The sequence below is a fragment of the Gobio gobio genome (genome assembly GCF_949357685.1).
Source record: "Gobio gobio genome assembly, chromosome: 14".
Taxonomy (NCBI): Eukaryota; Metazoa; Chordata; class Actinopteri; order Cypriniformes; family Gobionidae; genus Gobio; species Gobio gobio.
Window position 1 is genome coordinate 52,075,390 of NC_137107.1, and position 20,040 is coordinate 52,095,429.

The following is a 20,040-nucleotide window of genomic DNA, read 5'->3' on the forward strand; positions in this document are numbered from 1 at the left end:
CCCCATTCAGTCTCAGTCTCCCCTGAACACATTTACACTCTCTTTGTCCTGGTTATGGCTCATAAATATGATTTTCTTTGTATATAGTCACTAACGACTGGCTAATCACTGCCTTCAACCCCTCGTTTCATTGTAATCCGTTCAGTTGTTTACTCCGAGTGCCTCCATAATGGCCGCGCATCCGGGTTACCGTCCACAACGTGACGTTGGTGAAAACCCTCTATTCTGTTTTTAGAACTTGCCAATCCCCTAACTTACACCTTTTCAGAAACATATCAAATGGCTACCATGTCCTTACACAACACATGGTCTGGTCTCAAGTGGATAATTGCTTTTGCTTATTTTATTCACAAACCATACTTTTTCACAATGTTAGGGCGTTGTTGTTACATGGAGTTTTAGGTTCTCTGGCTAAACTGGCGTCATAAAATTTGATTGTATTTTAGGATGAAGCCAAGTCGGAGAATCTATTTACAGTCCTGGCGAGCTACCAGACGCACTCTCCACAAGTCGCTCGACTTGTCGAGACTGTTTTTCAAGATGGCTGCTGTCGGTATACGTGTAATGTACTGTCTTTATTAAGTATCTTCTTATTAAATTGTTTGTACACTTACAATTTTTTTTTTTTTTAAGCTGCTAAGAAAGCAAAATACATTGCATCATGTAGAATACTTGTGAAATGTTTCAACTAATCCTATATTGTTTGTACTTTCCCTAATGTTCACATTTCTTTGTAGCTGACTTTAACCAGGCACTTCGGTGGTTGAGAAAGGCTGAAACGATGTCAAACGTGGAAAGTGCAGAGGATGGGGCGGTGCTCTCAAAAAGGACATCAAAAAGGCCAGCAAAATTTGCTTACAGCAGCGATGAGGGTATTTACAGTTTATTTATTTATTATTACATGCTGTATCCCTGACTGGTTTGTTGACTGGAGTTTATTGTATGCTTTTTAGATGAAGACTCTGCGGAACAGGTCCTCCATAGTAATATGAAATCCAGAGGTATGATATTAAATAATTGTTCAATATTTCTCAAGCATGCCATGCTTCACAAGACTGTCCTCTATAAGAAAATCGCTAGCAAGACATTTTTGGAAATCACAAAAGTCCCGTAAATTAATGATTAACCAAAGTATCTTGGAAATATGTATCTAGATTTGTCCCATGGACCACCAGAGCTCTTACACGGAAATCTTCTGCAGGACCAACACTCCCTCCACCTCCCATCTGCATCTTTCCGCAGACAAACACTATGAACAGTAAGTTAACAATTGTTGCATAAGCTTTGTCTAGTTGTGCGGATCTAAATTAAAATATACCTTATGTTGACGACTTTTTTTTTTTTTTACACAGATCTTAATCCAGTTAGTCCTATTCAGCCTGAGATGTCTGATGGTATGATTATATTTTTATTGTTGGTTTAGTGACTTTGAAAATCTTGTTTATTTGTAAAGTGTTACAGTTATCAACCTGGTGACACACAAGAAATGTAGCCTGGTGATTTGAACTTTGGTAGTTCTTGTTTTATAACATGCTTGCATTTTGTATTGCATATGTGCACACAGAAACTGCCAGCTGCTCCTCACGTGTGTCAGACTCTATCAACGCCTTAACCGAAACGGTAACAGTAATGCAAGGTATGTTAATTTTTATTGTGGGTAAATTTCAGTCATGTAATAACTGCAATGTGTTATCTTTGCACTTTATACATTTCTGACCTTCATTTTAATGTCTTTGAAACATTTTGTGTTTCTGAATCAGAGACACTTAAGGCAATGTTGACCCGCCAGGATGTGATGGCAAAAAGCATCCAGGAGATCCTCCGGTTAAACCAGATTGGAGGAGCCAGCCCGGGTCGGGAGACCCCAATAGAAATCGATGTGGCCCAGTCTTTGGAAGAACTTGCTGTCTTGGAGGCAAAACTGAAAGAGCTTCCGGACTACAAGAAGAGATTGGTGGGTAATTGTTTAAACATACAACTATGTTTTATGTAGAGCTTAATATTTACCGCATTACTGATTTTTAATTTTCTGTAATACCTCTGTGTAGACACACCATCTCAGTCTGATTGGTGGAGCCAACCCGGGAGAAGCTACAAGGCGTATCATGAGGGCTGTAGCTTCTAGCAGTGTCTGGAAGAACTACAGCCTTCATGGGAAGAAGGGGAAAAAAACCTTGCTGCATACAGCAGTGTACCAGGTTATCAAACGTGAGTTTAATATAAGTGTTACTTTTGGTAATAATTGTGTGGATGTTCCACAGCACAAAAAATGCATGTATGCTTGTCTAAACAGTTTCTGCTTTACAATTGGTTCATGTTTCAAAATATAGATTTCAAATCTATAAGACAATATCAATATTAAATGCCCTTCTGCGTCATTTAATTTATATTTCAAATGAGAACACCACTTGTTTTCCAAAACATTGTAATTACACGAGAAATTTACAAAACATTTCTATTTTTTTTATTCTACACATCAGGGGCTATCATGCTGAGTCGGTCTGGACTACAGGACAAAGCTGTGGAGGGACTCATCACAAATGTTTTAAAACATGCACCAGCCCACAGTAAACTACAGGTACAAAAATACACTTCTTGTGAGCATTTCACTTAAAAGACTCTGGCAATCGACTATTACTTGTAGGGATGGGCCAATACCACTTTATGGAATGAGTAGCAGTAGTATTTCATTTTTTGTACTTGCCGACACGTACAGTGTACCGATACAAGTTTTTTTTTTTATATAGATTTTTTGGCCAAATGAGAATGTCTGAAGTGAATTTCTTTGACGATGGATATATCCTATTATAATGACTTTATCATAAAATATTCAGTTAAGATCATGTTTTTGAACAAAATATACATAGGCTACATCGCATTTCATACCATGAAAGAGAAAGTCTGGTATCAGCCAATCCCTAGTTACTTAAAATGGTTAACACTTACTTACTTGTTTGACATTAAAACTTGAAGGTCTGTTCACTGAATTTATTTAAATTGTTTGTCTAGGTGCTGTCAATCCCAGAGGTGGCGGTCCCACAAGAGATCAACCAGGAATTCAGTGACACAGATTGAGATTCAGAAGATTAAGACCTTTTTTAAATTATATTTTTTTCATTTTTTGCTTTAATGTATATAGTTGTGTTAATGTTATCACCCATTTATTAAAGTGTCTGTTAAATTGTTAAATAAAATCTGCAAAAACACTTTTCAGTTCTTTCAATTATTCTACAATGTTACAAACATTAGTGAATGTTTAAACATGTTTTTACCAATTGTTTGAGTAAAATGTCAAGATTTGAACAGTACTAGTTGAAACAAACTTAAATTCTGATGTTCTGAACAAGAACCACAATTATAGATGTTGCTGTGACAGTGGCAGGTAAATAAACTGAATGAACAACTGTCAATAAATCCACTGCAGAATGAATATATGAAAAACTGTCAAAAGTCATCAAATGACCAATCAGCAACCAACGATACGTTGAAGCAACGTACTGGCCACGTCACAGCAACGTACTGGCCACGTTACAGCAACGTCATCCAAAAGACGAATCGACGACCAAAATTAAATAACGTTACCTCAACGTACTGGGGACGTTATCACGACGTCGGTTGGCGACGTCGTAGCGACCTCTTTTGGTGTTTCACTTTGACGGTTGTGGTGACGTCATATGCTAACGTAAGCGTGACTAAAAACGACCAGCACGTGACGTCGTCACAACGTCAAATTGTTTGCTGGGCATCTATGGAAGCTTCTGAACAGTTTTGAAGTGGCTGTGGCAAGTTTTGTTAATTCACAAGCCGAGTGAGAATCATACTCGCAAATGTAATGTTAATTAAACCAAATAAAATACAGACCTTTCAAAAGCAATGGGATTTTTTATTGAGTGACTGGCAGTGGGTTTAATCAGTGACATTATTACTAGATTTGCTATTCAGCATCTTACTGTCACCTCCTCACGCTGTTTTCCACCTGAACGATGGTGTGAGTTCATATGGAAATAGTCGATGCAGCATGAATGACCTACAATTTCACAATTACGAGTCGACAGAAAATCAAAATAACCTAAACTCACTTGCAGAAAGGCAGCGCGATATAAACAAACCAGCCCAGAACTCAACACGGCGTGGCAGCAGCTTCACATTCTCTATATCAGCCGTCTAGATGGCAGGCAAGTAGAAAATCTGGTCCTCTTCATAACATAAGGATCACGTTCAACATATGTTGTGATTTTCTAAACCAGCCCAATACGGACTTTCCTCCATCTCGTCCATTCTGTTTTTCACTTCCTGCCCTTCATCTGAATTTTGCACGTCATCAGAACCACGTGATTGCAAACAACCTATAGTATCCAGCAGCAGCCAGTTTCAGAACCACATTTCCAGAACCGCGTCCACAGAACAGGAAGTGAGCGACCCATATACGTTATTTCAGACGATTCCAGACGATGAATAAGGGTCTTATCTAGCAAAACAATCAGTTTCTGCGAGAAACCGAGCAGTATTTATGCTATCATTTTACCTCTTATCAGACGAACGTGATCATCTCTGAGCTCCGCCATAACTTCCGCTAAGTGAGGTCAAAATACGAGCATGGTCATAGATATATCGATTGTAGATGCTGATAATGTGGGGGCAAAACGTTGCAAGCAAGACACAAGGGTTTTGAATTCAAGTAGTGGAATCCCTGTGTACAACAGACAGTCTGCATCATCTTTCAAAACAACATCTGCAACAGGCAGCGACCTCGCAGAGGATGGTGCAGTTGTCATACTGTGATGTGCAGTTGTCATACATAATGTGATGGTGCCTTTTGAGTAGGTGTGGTCCTCCATTGCTGGGTCTGACCACTGTGTTTGGGCATCATGGAAGGTCTGTGAAGTAGGATCTGGCTCTCAAGAAGCCTTCGTCAGATCAGGCTCATCTGTAGGGAAAACATTAAGTACATATTTAGCAGTGGCGGTCCGTGGTTTGTCTTTCAATGACCATTTATTTAGTGACAGAAAAAAAACTAATTCAATTCACATTTATTTGTATAGCGCTTTTCACAATACATATAGTTTCAAAGCAACTTTACAGAAAATACATGCGTCTACATTACAATTTAGAGTGTAAAGTGTCCAAAGTATGAATTTCAGAAATGTACGCATTTAGGTAATAAATTATTATTTTAAACAATGTATTAATTAAGGCAGAAACAATGAGCTAAAATCTAGACACATAGACTGCATTTAATATTCTCCAAATAGATATTCTGTAACGTTAAATGTTAACTAAAAGCGAGAATGAAATTAGCACCAGTCACTGTGTACAATTGTGCCCTCCAAGCTCGTCACGATAAAAGTTTATGCAAGGTAAAAATATCAGGCCAACCGTCTACCACCATACAGACAGTTTATCTTATATTAATAAGCAATTCAAGTAGTTAAGGTATTAAAAACTCTGTATAAACAAAAACAGGAAGCTACGTGACATCAAAATAATGTTAACTTACCTGCTCTTGTTGTGACATGTCGAGTCCTGGGTCGGCGCCTCTTCTCCACTGGCTTCTCGTAACGTAAGCGTTGGGTACGGGTTATCCTGTGTTGGTTCCTTGTCAACGAAGTGAAATGAGCACACAAACAGATTGCCTCACCGGAAGTTGTACCCACGTTCTTTTTTACAGTAGCGCCCCCCGGAAACTTGCGGATAGAAAATATGAGCACTTGAAAGGTTTTTTTCCAGTATGAATTTGAGATGTGTAACAACATTGAGTTTCGGGGAATAATTAATTCAAATGGTATAAATATTCATGAGTCTATGAATATGATTTGCTTGTTGTGCAGACAATATTATCTTATAACAGAACCTTTCATCAAGTAAAAGTAACCTTTATCCAATTATCAATCTTACAAACTTTAAGAAACATTAATCTGCTTGATCAGGACAAATAATATTTCTTATGTTTGTACAATTTGTATTACTGAAGTAGTAATACAAGAAAATCAAGCTTGATTGGTAGCTAAGATCTTACGTCTCATTGACTTTGATCTTTGTGAGCAAAACAATACGGATTCAATTCAATGAAATTATTGGGTTTTAATAAAACAACTAAAGTATACAAAGCTACGAGTCACACAGGTAAATATGCATATATAGGTAGGAGAAAAACAACATAGTATAAAACAAGGAAAAATCAAACTTAAAGAATAATATAAGGGGGAAAGAATGGAAAGAGAGAATTAACGAGAGAGAGAGAGAGAGAGAGAGCGAGAGAGAGAGAGAGAGAGAGAGAGAGAGAGAGAGAGAGAGACAGCTTCACAGCCCTTTCACAAAAGACCTCAAGAAATTAACAATCCCGTGAACACTTCTCGTGTGTAAGTGTCTGAGTTCGATCATCAGGGAAGTTCGGTAAGGATCTTCGGGTCCAGGGAGAATTTCTCTGAAGCTTAGTAAAGTCGTTCGAGGAAGCTGCCGGTCTTTCTCTCCGTTGCAGGGATGCCTTCTCTCAGGGTGGCGAAGGCCAGGGTGGTCTTCCTCTCAATGGCGAAATGCCAAGGGGTCCTTCTCTCAGTGGCGAAAATGCAAAGAGTTAATGGTCAGTTCTCGTTCTTATAGATGAGATTGGAGGGAGGGATCCAATCACGTCCGGGAGACAGAAGGTGCGAGTTTTCCTTTGTTCCTGGACCCCCCTCCTCTTGGCTAATCAAACGGGGTGCTCATTTTAAGCCTCTATTCTTAGAAAGCTGGTACTTTTGCAATAATGCATCTTGTTGTAATTTGTGAACGAGATTCGGTACAGTCGGGTTTCTGCGATTGAGAAGATACCACACACCGTCATTCTGCGATTTGAGAGTGCAGTATTACAGGATTTCCACAGTTACTGGCGTACAAAGTTTGATTTACATACAGTAAACTTTTTCGCTCTTTTAATAGATCGTATAAAGACATTAAATCAACGAAATATATATATTTAAACGTTATTGAGGCAGTTTTGGTCCACATGGTTCATATAAGGCGAATGTGTGTGAGTCACACAAACAGTCCTGTGTCTTGTCTAAGTATGTGCGTCCATTCGCACAAAGGGTGTGTGTGTGAGGGTGTAAAGGCACGTGAATGCCTTGGGGCTATAATATTCAACGCTCCAATCTCTTGCGGAGACACGGTGGCGCCTGGATCTAATTAGTGTAGAGTCACATCAACACAAAGGCCCTTTGTCAATGTATGATCTGATTAGAAAAGTCACGAGAGGCTGTGAGGAGTTCCATCCGGCCAGATGTCTAGAGCTATAATGCATTATTGTTTCAGCTGACTAGATGTAGTAAAGCTCTTCCCACAGTCACAGCACATGATCTCTCACTCCATCATGTGTTTTCTGGTGCAGTTTAAAATTTTTCAGCCGTGAGAAACTCTTTCCACAGAGAGAACACACATGAGGCTTCTCATCTGAATGAACTATCAGGTGTTGTTTTAGACTTGATGGCGATTTAAAATCTTTACCACACTGATCACAGTTAAATGGCTTTTTCTCCAGAGTGAATGAGCAGATGATTTTTTAAACCTTTTGGATCTCTGAAACTCTTCTCACACTGAGTACAGTGGTACGGCTTCTCTCCAGTATGAAGTCGCTCATGTGTTTTCAGGTGTCCAGACTGAGTGAAATTCTTGTCACAATATGAGCACTTGAAAGGTTTTTCTCCAGTATGAGTTCTTTGGTGCCGTTTCAGAAGACTAGTTGTAGTAAAGCTCTTCCCACAGTCACAACACACATGATCTCTCACTTCATCATGTGTTTTCTGGTGCAGTTTAAAACAGCTCAGTCGTGAAAAACTCTTTCCACAGAGAGAACACACATGAGGTCTCTCACCTGAATGAACTGTCAGGTGTTTTTTTAGTCCTGATGAAAAAATAAAATCTTTACCACACTGATCACAGCTGAATGTTTTTTTCCCAGAGTGACGGAGCAGATGATACCTGACATCTGATGCTCGAGAAAAACTCTTTCCACACTGAGTGCATGTATACGGCTTCTCTCCAGTGTGAATTATTTGGTGCTGTTTCAGCTGACTAGATGTAGTAAAGCTCTTCCCACAGTCACAACACACATGATCTCTCACTTCTCTGTGTGTTTTCTGGTGATCTTTAAAACTCTTCAACCATGAAAAACTCTTTCCACATAGAGAACACACATGAGGTCTCTCACCTGAATGAACTATCAGGTGTTTTTTTAGATGTGATGATAAATTAAATCCTTTGCCACACTGATCACACTTGAATGGTTTTTCTCCAGAGTGAATGCGCAAATGTTTACTGAGACCTGATGAGTGACAAAAACTCTTTCCACACTGAGAGCAGGTGTGCCGCTTTTTGGCTTTTGTTTCTTGAGTTTTGAAGTCACAGAGTTTCTTAATGTCATTTAGTTTGTGTTGTTGCTCCTTCTCTTCCGTCTGGTCTAAAATAAACATATAAAGTAGTCAGAATCAGTTCAATGAGGTTAAATGTGAAAATTAAAAACACTGAGCAGAAAACAAGACACAGTCTGTGCAAGTATAAAGTATCGGTAACACAATAAGGTTTCATTAGTTAACATGAACTAATAATGAACTGCACTTCTACAGCATTTATTAATCTTAGTTCATGTTAATTTCAACATTTACAAAAGTTGTATTTGTTAACATTTGTTAAGTAACGTGAACCAACAATGAACAGCTGGATTTTTATTAACTAACATTAACAAAGATTTATGAATATTGTAACAAATGTATTGTTGATTGTTAGTTAATACATTAACTAATGTTTACAAATGAGACCTTATTGTAAAGTGTTAAAGTATCTTTAATGTGCAAAGGTCAGTTCTGTCTTTCACTACGATTAAAACTGATTGAATATGATCATTTAGATGCATTTCTCTATTTTATCATCCATATACTGCTTATTATTTCACAGCTACTAAAGCAGTCAATAATGAAGAATGAAAAATGGACACCAACCTATTTGTTCCTCAGTATCTTCATGTTTTATTCTGGATGGTTCTGGATAACTCATGTCTTCAATCTCCTCTTTAATAAACTCCATCTTTAAAAGTCACACAGATTTCAGCTGCTACACCTGGAGTTTGTCCTTCTCTTGTAGGATGATGGGAATATTCCCAGTATTTATTGGTGAATTGTTGTGGGAGGGGCTTCAGTGGTGGGAGGGGCTTCACTGCAGGTGTGAACTGTGATCACTGTGAGATACTGAAGCCCACAGGACCAGATCTGGAGAAATCGAAGACAAGTTACTGAATTTATACTGAATTACCAGAGTTGACCAGACCTGGCTAAAAAATATATTTTGTAAATTTTTCTTTCTGAAGAAAGAAAAACATAAATATTAATGAAAGCCAAAATATTAAATGTCATGGATGTATATTTACTGAGTAATCTACAATTCTTTAGAGGGGGGTCAATATGACAATTTTCACCTGAGATTCAGAGTCAAATTACAGGAGGGTAAAAATGACTTTAAAAAAGATGGCAGCTTTATTTTACTTTTAAACAGAGATTGGTAGGACTATTAGTAAAATCTGTTGACTTTAGCCATCTTTGTTCACAATTGTTCACATTTTCAGTGGTCAAAAACCAAACGTGGGTCACTTTGCATACAGCTGATACTTCTGTCTTTTACAGAGGAATATCTGAACAACAAATAATGTTGAAACTAGAAATGCATCTTGTTTTTTCTATAAACACAATTGTATAGAATATACCTGAGTGCCATAAATATTATTTTTCCAAAGTTTATGTGCCTGTCACTCTAAAAATATTAAAGATATCTTGATATCCTTCTATTCTTAATTTTTTTCAATGAGTAAAATTGTTAATTTGACATGGAATGACCCTTTAATTACTTTTAAATGAAGTGAACACGTTTCTGTCAGGAATATGGAGCATTTTGATACAAAATCGATATTAATTTCATTTAAAACAAGGTTTGTTCAACTCCTGTCCAAAGTCTGAGAGAAACAACAGGACCATCATGTTTATCTGAGCTGCTGAAAAGCCTCTTTGTCTCCTAAAGTTCCCTGTTTTCCCCTCATTCATTATGCTGATGTCTGAGTTCCCTTTCGTTCAGTCACTACGACGTAACGTTAGTGACTAACGAATGGGGGTTTCGCTTAGAAGCCTATCATCTTCGAGCTTAGAGAAAACGCCCAATGGCGTGCCAATGCCATGGGGCATGCGGAATTTGCATACGTAACTCCGCCTCACAGCGTGAGTAAATAAGGAAGTACGTGGCAATATCGCATTATGTTTCTGCTTTCGGAGCCAAGAGAACCTACCTCTTCACTCCTACAGCCTTCTGAGACTCTGTCAGCTTCTTCGAGACGAGCAGCTTTCCAGTCGGTGATGGTGTAACGGCGCGTTCCAGTGATCGCATACTTCCTGCCTGCTGATCTGCGCAGTGGTCCGTTTGACAGCTGGTGTGTGTTTCCCTGGGCGCTTTGGCATCGACTGCGAGGCTTCCTCTCACAAAAAGAGCTTGCGCGTGGCACGTCCTTTTCAGGATGTCTCGCCCGTGCACTTCTGGGTGCGGTAGATCTCTACAGCCTTTTGACGGGCACGAGCGCTGTTTGACGTGTTTGGGCTTTCAGCACGCTCAAGCGTTGCTCGTGGATGACTCATGTTCTATCTGCGGGAACATGGCCATCTCGGTGTTACAGTCGAGACTCCGTGAACTCCGTGCGGATGCCGGAGCGAGAGTCCCCTCTGCCACACCCCAATCTGCGGTCTCCACTGGAGGCTGCACTTTGGCTGGTGGCCAGGGTGACCTGAGGGTGACGGTGTGGAACAAAGCTCCGACGCTCATGCCTCGGCCCACACCCCCCTCTCATGCACCTGACCCGGTCTGTGTCCAGGCGTCTACATCGGGGCCGGCTCCTGCCGTCCCGACTGTTGCGATTGGTGCGGCGGAAGATAAGGAGATGTCTATCGCCGCATCACAAGGTGGGCTGGAGTCATCTGAGGATGATGATTCAGCTGTGCTGCCACCTTCGGGTGCGCCAACATTGCCCGAGTCGGACCTAGAATTGACAGCCATGCTGTCTCGGGCCGCCGCAGCGCTTGGGTTGGAGTGGAACCCTCTGCCCCGACCTGAGCGTTCGCGGTTGGATGATTGGTTTTTGGGGGCGGCGCGCTCGAAAACCCGTCCGACCGCCCCTCCAATTCCTTTCTTCCCCGAGGTGCATGAAGAGATTGCGCGGTCCTGGAAGTCCCGTTGTCTTCCCGTGACCGCTTGGCGAACTCTTCCGCCTTCACCTCCCTTGATGGAGCCGCGGCTCGTGGGTACACTGGGGTCCCCCCAGTCGAACGCTCTGTTGCGATGCAACTGTGTCCGCAGAGTGCTTCGACCTGGCGCGGTGACCCAAAGCACCCCTCCAAGGCCTGTAGGTTTTCGTCATCCCTGGTGGTGAAGTCCTATAGAGCTGCGGGGCAGGCCGCCGCTTCTTTGCACGCCATGGCAACTCTTCAGGCTTACCAAGCCAAGTTGCTATATGACCTGACAGAGGGTGGGGCTGACCCAGGACTCAGCAATGAGTTGCGTGCCGCCACCGACCTCGCTCTCCGGGCAATGAAGGTGACCGCAGGCTCCCTGGGTCAGGTGATGTCCACAAATGTGGTCCAGGAGCGACACCTATGGCTCACCCTGGCCGATATGCGTGACGGCGAGCGAACCCGGTTCCTGGACGCTCCCATATCCCAGGATGGGCTATTCGGTGGGGCGGTCGAGAGCTTCGCCCAACAGTTCTCGGCCGCTCAGAAGCAGACTGAGGCCTTAAAACACATACTGCCCCGGCGGTCAGCTGCTGCCTCCACCCCACCGCCCGCGCAGTTGCCTCAGCCTGCTCGCCGCCGAGGGTGCCCTCCTGCGGTTCCCTCAACCTCTGCGCCACCCAAGCAGCAGCCTCCACCCGGGCCGCGCAGAGGTAACTGCAGGAAGGCGTCCCAGTTCGCTCCAGCCCGCGAAAAAAACGCCAGGCTAAGCGGCGCTCCTGACGCGGACAGCTCAGGGATGGGCAGTTCTTTCCAGGAGACGGCAGCAGGGCCGCTCCTTCCCCCGGTGGAGGGCCAGGGGAGAATCCTTTGTTCAGCTGCTGGCCCCCAGGTCAGCAGCACCCTAATGCGGTTAAAGAAAGAACTGACACCCCCATCCCTGAGCACCCAGATCCCTTCACCGGCTTCCGTTCAAGATGTTGACTGTGAAACGCCTTTTCGAATGCGTTCGTCCTCACGATTGGTTTGCAGCGATCGACCTGAAGGACGCCTACTTCCATGTCTCCATCCTTCCTCGACACAGACCGTTCCTACGGTTTGCTTTCGAGGGGCGGGCATATCAGTATGCGATCCTCCCATTCGGGCTATCTCTGTCCCCTCGAGTCTTTAGGAAGATTGCCGAGGCAGCCCTTGCGCCCCTACGGCAGCACGGGGTTCGCAACCTGAACTACCTAGGAACTGGCTTTCCTGTAGCTCAACTGGGAGAAGAGCAAACTCTGCCCAGCGCAGAGGATCTCTTTTTTCGTTATGGACATCGACTCGGTCGCCATGTGCGCGCAGCTTTCGAGCGAGCGCGTGCAGTCTCTGCTAACTTGCCTCCGTCAAATCGAGAGCAAGAGTGCGGTTCCACTGAAACTATTTCAGAGGCTCCTGGAGCATGTGGCATCTGCAGCCGCGGTGACGCCGCTCGGATTGCTTCATATGAGACCGCTTCAGCACTGGCTTCGCGATCGAATCCCAAGATGGGCATGGCAGTCTGGCACGCTCCGGGTCCAAGTGACTCGGGCCTGCTTACAGACACTCACCCCGTGGTCGAACCTCAGCTTTCTACGAGCCGGTGTGCGCTTAGAACGAGTTTCCAGCCATGTTGTCGTATCGACGGATGCCTCTGCCACGGGCTGGGGTGCCATGTGCAATGGACAAGCAGCCAGTCCTGGACAGGACCCCAGCGCCTTCTGCATGTAAATTCCCTCGAGTTGCTGGAAGTACAGTTCGCCCTGCACCGCTTCCGAGCGTTGCTGAAGGGTCAACATGTGCTTGTCCGGACAGACAACACAGCCGTATTAGCGTAAATCAACCACCAGGACAGTCTACGCTCCCGCCGTATGTCTCAACTCGCCCGCCATCTCGTTCTATGGAGTCAGAAGCGCCTGAGGTCCCTTCGTGCTGTCCATATTCCAGGAGTCCTGAACCTCGCAGCCGACGAGCTCTCGCGGTTTCAGCCTCTCCCGGGAGAATGGAGACTCCATCCCCAGACGGTCCAGCTGTTTTGGGAACAGTTCGGGGACGCGCAGGTAGATCTGTTTGCCTCCCACGACTCTTCCCACTGCAGCCTGTTCTATTCCCTGACCGAGGGCACGCTCTGCACGGATGCTCTGGCGCACAGCTGGCCGTGGGGCCTACGCAAATATGCGTTCCCCCCAGTGAGCCTACTCGCACAACTCCTGTGCAAGATCAGGGAGGACAAGGAGCAGGTCCTTATGGTCGCCCCGTACTGGCACGGCCGGACCTGGTTCCCCGAACTCATACTCCTTGCGACAGCCCCTCCCTGGCCTATTCCTCTGAGACCAGACCTCCTCACTCAGAGACGGGGCACCCTATGGCACCCGCGTCCCGATCTGTGGAACCTCCACGTGTGGCTCCTGGATGAGACGCGGCAGGTTTGAGTGGCCTGCCATCTACGGTGGTCGCCACCATCACTTCCGCTAAGGCAGAGTCCACTCGGCATGCCTATGCGCTGAAGTGGAACCTCTTCGTCACCTGGTGCTCCAAGAAGACCCCTGGAAATGCCCTATCGGGTCCGTGCTCTCGTTTCTCCAAGAGGGGTTGGAGCGAAGGCTGTCTCCCTCCACCCTCAAAGTTTATGTGGCCGCAATATCTGCCTACCACAATCTCTTGGAGAACAAAAAGGTAAGTCAGCACGACCTGATCATCAGGTTCCTGAGGGGGGCGAGGAGACTGAATCCTCCTCGCTCTCCTCTCGTACCCTCTTGGGACCTCTCAGTAGTCTTAAGTGCTCTGCAGAGGCCTCCCTTTGAGCCTTTGCGGTCGGTCGATATTAAGTTCCTGTCGATGAAGACGGCTCTGCTGACCGCATTGGCCTCCGTTAAGAGGGTCGGGGACCTGCAGGCATTTTCGGTTGACGAAGCGTGCCTGGAGTTCGGGCTGGCTAACTCTCACGTGATCCTGAGACCCCGGCCTGGATATGTGCCCAAGGTTCCCACCACTCCGTTCAAAGACCAGGTGGTGAACCTGCAAGCGCTGCCCGTGGAGGGGGCAGACCCAGCCTTGGCATTGCTCTGTCCAATACGCGTTCTCCGCGCCAACGTAGACATGACGCAGTGTTTCAGGACCTCAGACCAGCTCTTTGTCTGTTATGGTGGAGAGCGGAAGGGAAGAGCTCTCTCAAAGCAAAGGCTGTCTCACTGGATAGTGGACACCATTGTTTTGGCTTACCAGCAGCAAGGTCGACCATGTCCCCTTGGGGTTCGGGCTCACTCCACTCGGAGTGTCGCCTCCTCTTGGGCTCTAGCGCATGGCGCCTCGCTAACAGACATCTGCAGAGCTGCAGGCTGGGCGACACCTAACACATTCACCAGATTCTACAATCTCAGAGTGGAGCCAGTGTCCGACTATGTACTCACCCCCCCGAGGGGCCGGTAATGGGCCAGGCTCAGGTGTCTTCGCTTGCTCGCCATTATATTTTCCTCTGGTGAGCTCCCGGAGAACCCTGAGTCCCTCCAGCACTGCTTACGCCAATACCTGTGTGTCTGCCCTCTAGCGAGCCCAGACCCTCGTGTCCGGCCAGGTGCCCCATCTGCATGGTTCCCCTCCGGCAACCCCCACACGTGTATTTCACCGTAAGCCTCCGCAGTGAGCGGGTTTCTTCCCTTGGCGTGTCCCTGCCACCCCTAGAGTTAAAAATCCACCTTCGGCTGGTACCCTAGAGTTTTCCCATATGCAGCCCTTAGCGGGTCATATGTGTACTTTTAAGTCCTCCCCATGGGTAGGCATCCTTGGCATTCCCTCACTGGGATATGCTTCTCAGTGTACCTTGGTATTCCTGTGTTAAGTGGGAGTCCTTCGTCCGTACTAGTCTTACGACAGGGTACTCACACTTACGCAGGGCACTGGAAGACAGCTGAGTGGCGGGATTATATTGGGACCCCCATTCGTTAGTCACTAACGTTACGTCGTAGTGACTGAACGAAAGGGAACGTCTCGGTTACGGATGTAACCCTCGTTCCCTGAGGAGGGAACAGAGACGTAACGTCCCGTTGCCACATCAGCTGTGCTACCTGGAACGCAGGAGTTCAGTCTTGGCTCCTCAAGCAGGTAACATAATGCGATATTGCCACGTACTTCCTTATATACTCACGCTGTGAGGCGGAGTTACGTATGCAAATTCTGCATGCCCCATGGCATTGGCACGCCATTGGGCGTTTTCTCTAAGCTCGAAGATGATGGGCTTCTAAGCAAAACCCCCATTCGTTAGTCACTAACGTTACGTCTCCTTTCCCTCCTCAGGGAACGAGGGTAACATCCGTAACAGAGACGATCTTCTGTAAAGTGGCACATTAACAGGCCCAGATTAACACAATGTAGTGCCCTAGAGTGACCACATTTGAAGTGGACCCTAGGGTGACGCATCTGAAGGCACGCAAATTCAAAACCCATTAGAAAACTGCTGTTAAATAAATGAGCAAGAAATAGTAACAATATAGTCAAGCCGTACCTTACAAAACTTTGTTATTTAATTTGAAAAGCAATCAATTAATCCGAAGGGAAGCTGCGGTGTTACACAGCAGCATTACGTTGCGCAAAGGTAAACTGGGAGCGAGGACTCAATTGCAGAGAAAGGTGGATTTATTGACAAAATAATAAACACAAACACAAAACAAAAACCCACGAGGGGGAAAATCAAACTTGAAATACCAAACCAACTGGAACAGAACATGAAGTAGGGCTGCTCGATTATGGAAAAAATCATTATCACGATTATTTTGGTCAATATTGAAATCACGATTATGTAACACGATTATTTCACATGACTTTGGGAATGTGTTGCATTTATTAAAAAGACACCTTTCAACAATTAAATTGAAATTGTAACATTTGTTGTACTTTTTGAACTATTAAAATAAATAATATAACATATTCAAATCAAAGTATAAAAGTATTCAAGTAAAAATGATAATCACAAATAAATAAGATCAACAATATGGTTCGGCTAGAAATGCTTTTCAGGTACGTCTAACATTAGTTTTCAGGTACAGAAATGTATCAAATGTAAAATAACATTGCATATTTGAGTGCATAAATTAAAGATTAATCCTATTAAACTTACAAAAGCTATTCAATCAAGAGCAGTGAGTGATGTCCTTGTCTTTTGTTGTTTGACATTAAACAGACAGCAGTAAAGGCTCTGCCCCTTTAAGACCTAATGCTCGGATATGCGTCGTCTTTCTCGGCTGTATAAAGTTTACTTAAGGCATATATAGATTATGTCTGCTAGGAAACTCATCAAGATGGACGTTGACATACGTTTTGTGTGAGTTTGTCCGTTCAAGAGCGAGACTTGAAAGAGAACTCAATATTTGCGCGCTCATCCGAGAGCGTGCACAGACACATTTTCTCACAGCGTGCGCGACTTCTCATTCGCGTCTTCTGGCTCTACACCTGGGTGATGACGGCGAAAACGACTGGTCATATTCCAACATACGGCAGCACTCGCATGCATTGAACAAAGTTTACAAAGAGAGAATTATTTGAAAAATATGAAGGAAAAAAAAGGACGTTTACAAGGCACCTCTGCTCTCGTCAGTTTTTGTTTCTTTATTAGATTGTCATAGGTCACTGTGTTTCATTTTCAAGTGGTTAAACAAATTCGTGGGGTTCCCTTGCGTTGCAGCCACTACCATGTAGCAAATCTTGCACGTAGCATGTTTCTGCTCGTCGTCTGATTCCTCGAAGCCAAACTGTTCCCAGACAACGGAGTTGGTTTTGCCTTTTTTGCTCACCAAACGCTGCTGTAACTGCCCTCCTTCTGCCATCTTTACTCGCGACGAGTTTTTAAATTCCAGCGGATGATATGCACACGAGTCACGAGACTCACGACCTGAGAGACTTTGTGGCTTCGGGAGGGGCGGATGTGCGCGTTTCATTCAGAACGCAAGACAAAATAAGAGTGTTCTTGCAAAACTGAACATGGCAAAATAATCGTTTTTTTCTCGATTGTACTATTTTGGTGATCGTTGGGAGCCAAAATCGAAATAGAAATTCAATTAATTGCACAGCCCTAAGGGACGTCCATGCATATTTCAACAAGACAATGCAAAACCACATTCTGCACACATTACAAAGTCCTGGCTGCGGAGGAAGAGGGTACGGGTACTTGACTGGCCTGCCTGCAGTCCCGACCTGTCTCCAATAGAGAATGTGTGGCGTATTTTGAAGCGCAAAATGCGACAACGAAGACCCCGTACTGTTGCCCACCTTAAGACTTGTTTGCAGGAAGAATGGGACAAAATTACACCTGAAACACTTCATCACTTGGTGTCTTCAGTCCCTAAACGTCTTTTAAAGGGGTCATAGAATGCCAAGTTAATATGATTCTTTAGCGTCTAAATGAAAAGTTTGTAATATACTTTAATTAAAAATTCTCATTACATTCATTTTACCTGGTCAAAACCAGCTCTGTTTTCAGCAAGTCATTTCAGTGTATGTGACTTTAAATGATAATGAGCTTTGCTCACCCCGCCCCTCTGCTCTGTGGGGCGTTCGGTTCGGTTCGACCCGACACAACACCACAACACACGTGGAGTGTTGCCTTGACAACATTTGAGGGTATATTTTCGAGAAATAATGGCAACGGGAGTCTCTGAGGACACATCTGAGCAACCTTATCAATTTGAACCGGAGTCGGACCAGGAACAAGATGACGAACCCAACGAAGTTCGAACAGGACGTTTCTGAATGGTTGGTTAACGTCATGTCACTTTGATCTATCTTTGTCCTGGCAGAGTAGCGTAGTTGCTATGTGTTTACTGATGTATATGTTAGTTCATTGACAGATTGATGTTATGTTATAAGATTTTTTTATATGTTTTCTTAATCAGTAACAGACACCGTTATAAACCATCTACAAAAGTAAGCTTAGTGTAGTGTTACCACATTAACTTTATCACCCGAGTACACAGTTTGTAATAACAACCATAACGCGTTGTTCATTATAAACGTGGGATTATGAATTATATTGAGAACGTCATACACAGAAAGTATGCCGTAATGTAACTTACCCTGTAAACTTTAGCCTCATTCATCGTGAAGCGTGCAAGCGATTTGCAAAGATTAATATAAAGGTTAATAAAACGTTACACTCACTTCTTCCTGAGGTGCAGCAGGAACACGATCCTTTTTTCAAGAGCAGCTTATTAGCAAAACCTGCTTTATACTGACGCTCGTTTATAAAGCAGTCTGCTGAGAAATGATTTGCGCAAACATTGACGTTGATCGGGGGGAATATTCCCTTCTAAAACAAAACTCAGCAGCCACTGGGTCTTCAGCGGTTCGGATTTAGGGACATCAAAATGACTGCTGTGTTCGTTATTACACCCAACAACACAACACCACAATCGCTTAGACGCCATTCTGCTCCAGAGTATCAACAATGGCGGACTGATGACAGCTCGCTCAGGGCGGGTCTGTGTTGAAACGCTGGTGTCAATCAACAATCGTAGGAGGGGCGTACACTGTGTAACGTCACACGGTCAGACGGCTCGATTTGAGACAGGGGAAAACATATAAGGAGATTAAAAAAAAAACACTGGATGTATTTTTATCATTATAGGATGGTTGTGTACAGGCACTGCCAACACACATTTCCGTATAATCAACTTGTAAAAGTGCATGTACCATTATATGACCCCTTTAAGTGTTGTGAAAAGGAATGACAAAGTGGTAAATGCTTTACTGTCCCAACTTTTTTTTAAATGTGTTGCAGGTCTGAATGACAGGAAAGGATGCATATTTACAAATGACATGAAGTTGACCAGACAAAACATGAAATATTTTTTGTTCATATTGTCTGCAATGAAATTCAAGTCAAAGTAAATTTAGAAATCACTTCTTTTTTGATTTGCGTTTTCCATACTGTCCCAACTTTTTCTGATTTGGGGTTGTATCATTCTGACCCACACTACAAAATATTGAATAACTCAGTAAATATACATCCATCAAAATATTTTGTCTTTTTTAGTCATCTATGTTTGCCTTTCTTCGGAAACCAAATTAACAAAATAAAAAATTTGAGCCAGGAAAGTTTCTGAAATTTTGTTGATTTTGACACAGAATGACTAAAATGTGTTTGTCTGAGAACATTTTAAACACACACTTAACTGCAGATACTGAAATGACATGCACTGTGTGGTACAGTACAAATATTTTGAGTGTCCCTTATTCTGTCCCTTATTTTCCTATAAAGAACCACGATTGTCCCTTATTTTCTTTTCCAGAAGTTGGCAACCCTAGTTTTCTGCATCGAGAAATTACTCCTATGAAAGTTATTTAGTCAAGAGTAGTGAGCGATTTTTTTTGTTGGTCTTTTGTTGTTTGATTAACATTAAAACGCAGACAGCAGCGCAGCAGGAATATTACATTATGATCTTGGATTATGCAGCAGACATTTATCGATCAAAAATCATACAACGGTGCATCTCTAAATCTTACTTATTGTTAATTTCAACATTTACAAAAGTTGTATTTGTTAACATTTGTTACAAGTAATGTGAACCAACAATGAACAGCTGGATTTATATTAACTAACATTAACAAAGATTGATAAATATTGTAACAAATGTATTGTTGATTGTTAGTTAATACATTAACTAATGTTAACAAATGAGAACTTATTGTAAAGTGTTAAAGTATCTTTAATGTGCAAAGGTCAGTTCTGTCATTCACTACGATTAAAACTGATTGAATATGATCATTTAGATGCATTTCTCTATCATTTATCATCCATATA

General features: G+C 43.4%; 1 long non-coding RNA gene across 1 annotated transcript; it reads left to right on the forward strand.

The window, feature by feature from the left end:
- Positions 1 to 2,156: 2,156 nt before the first annotated feature.
- On the forward strand, positions 2,157 to 3,199 carry LOC307137276. The gene is made up of 3 exons (XR_013817900.1): positions 2,157 to 2,208; positions 2,481 to 2,578; positions 3,010 to 3,199. It is a non-coding gene; the product is annotated as an uncharacterized lncRNA (long non-coding RNA).
- Positions 3,200 to 20,040: the final 16,841 nt, after the last annotated feature.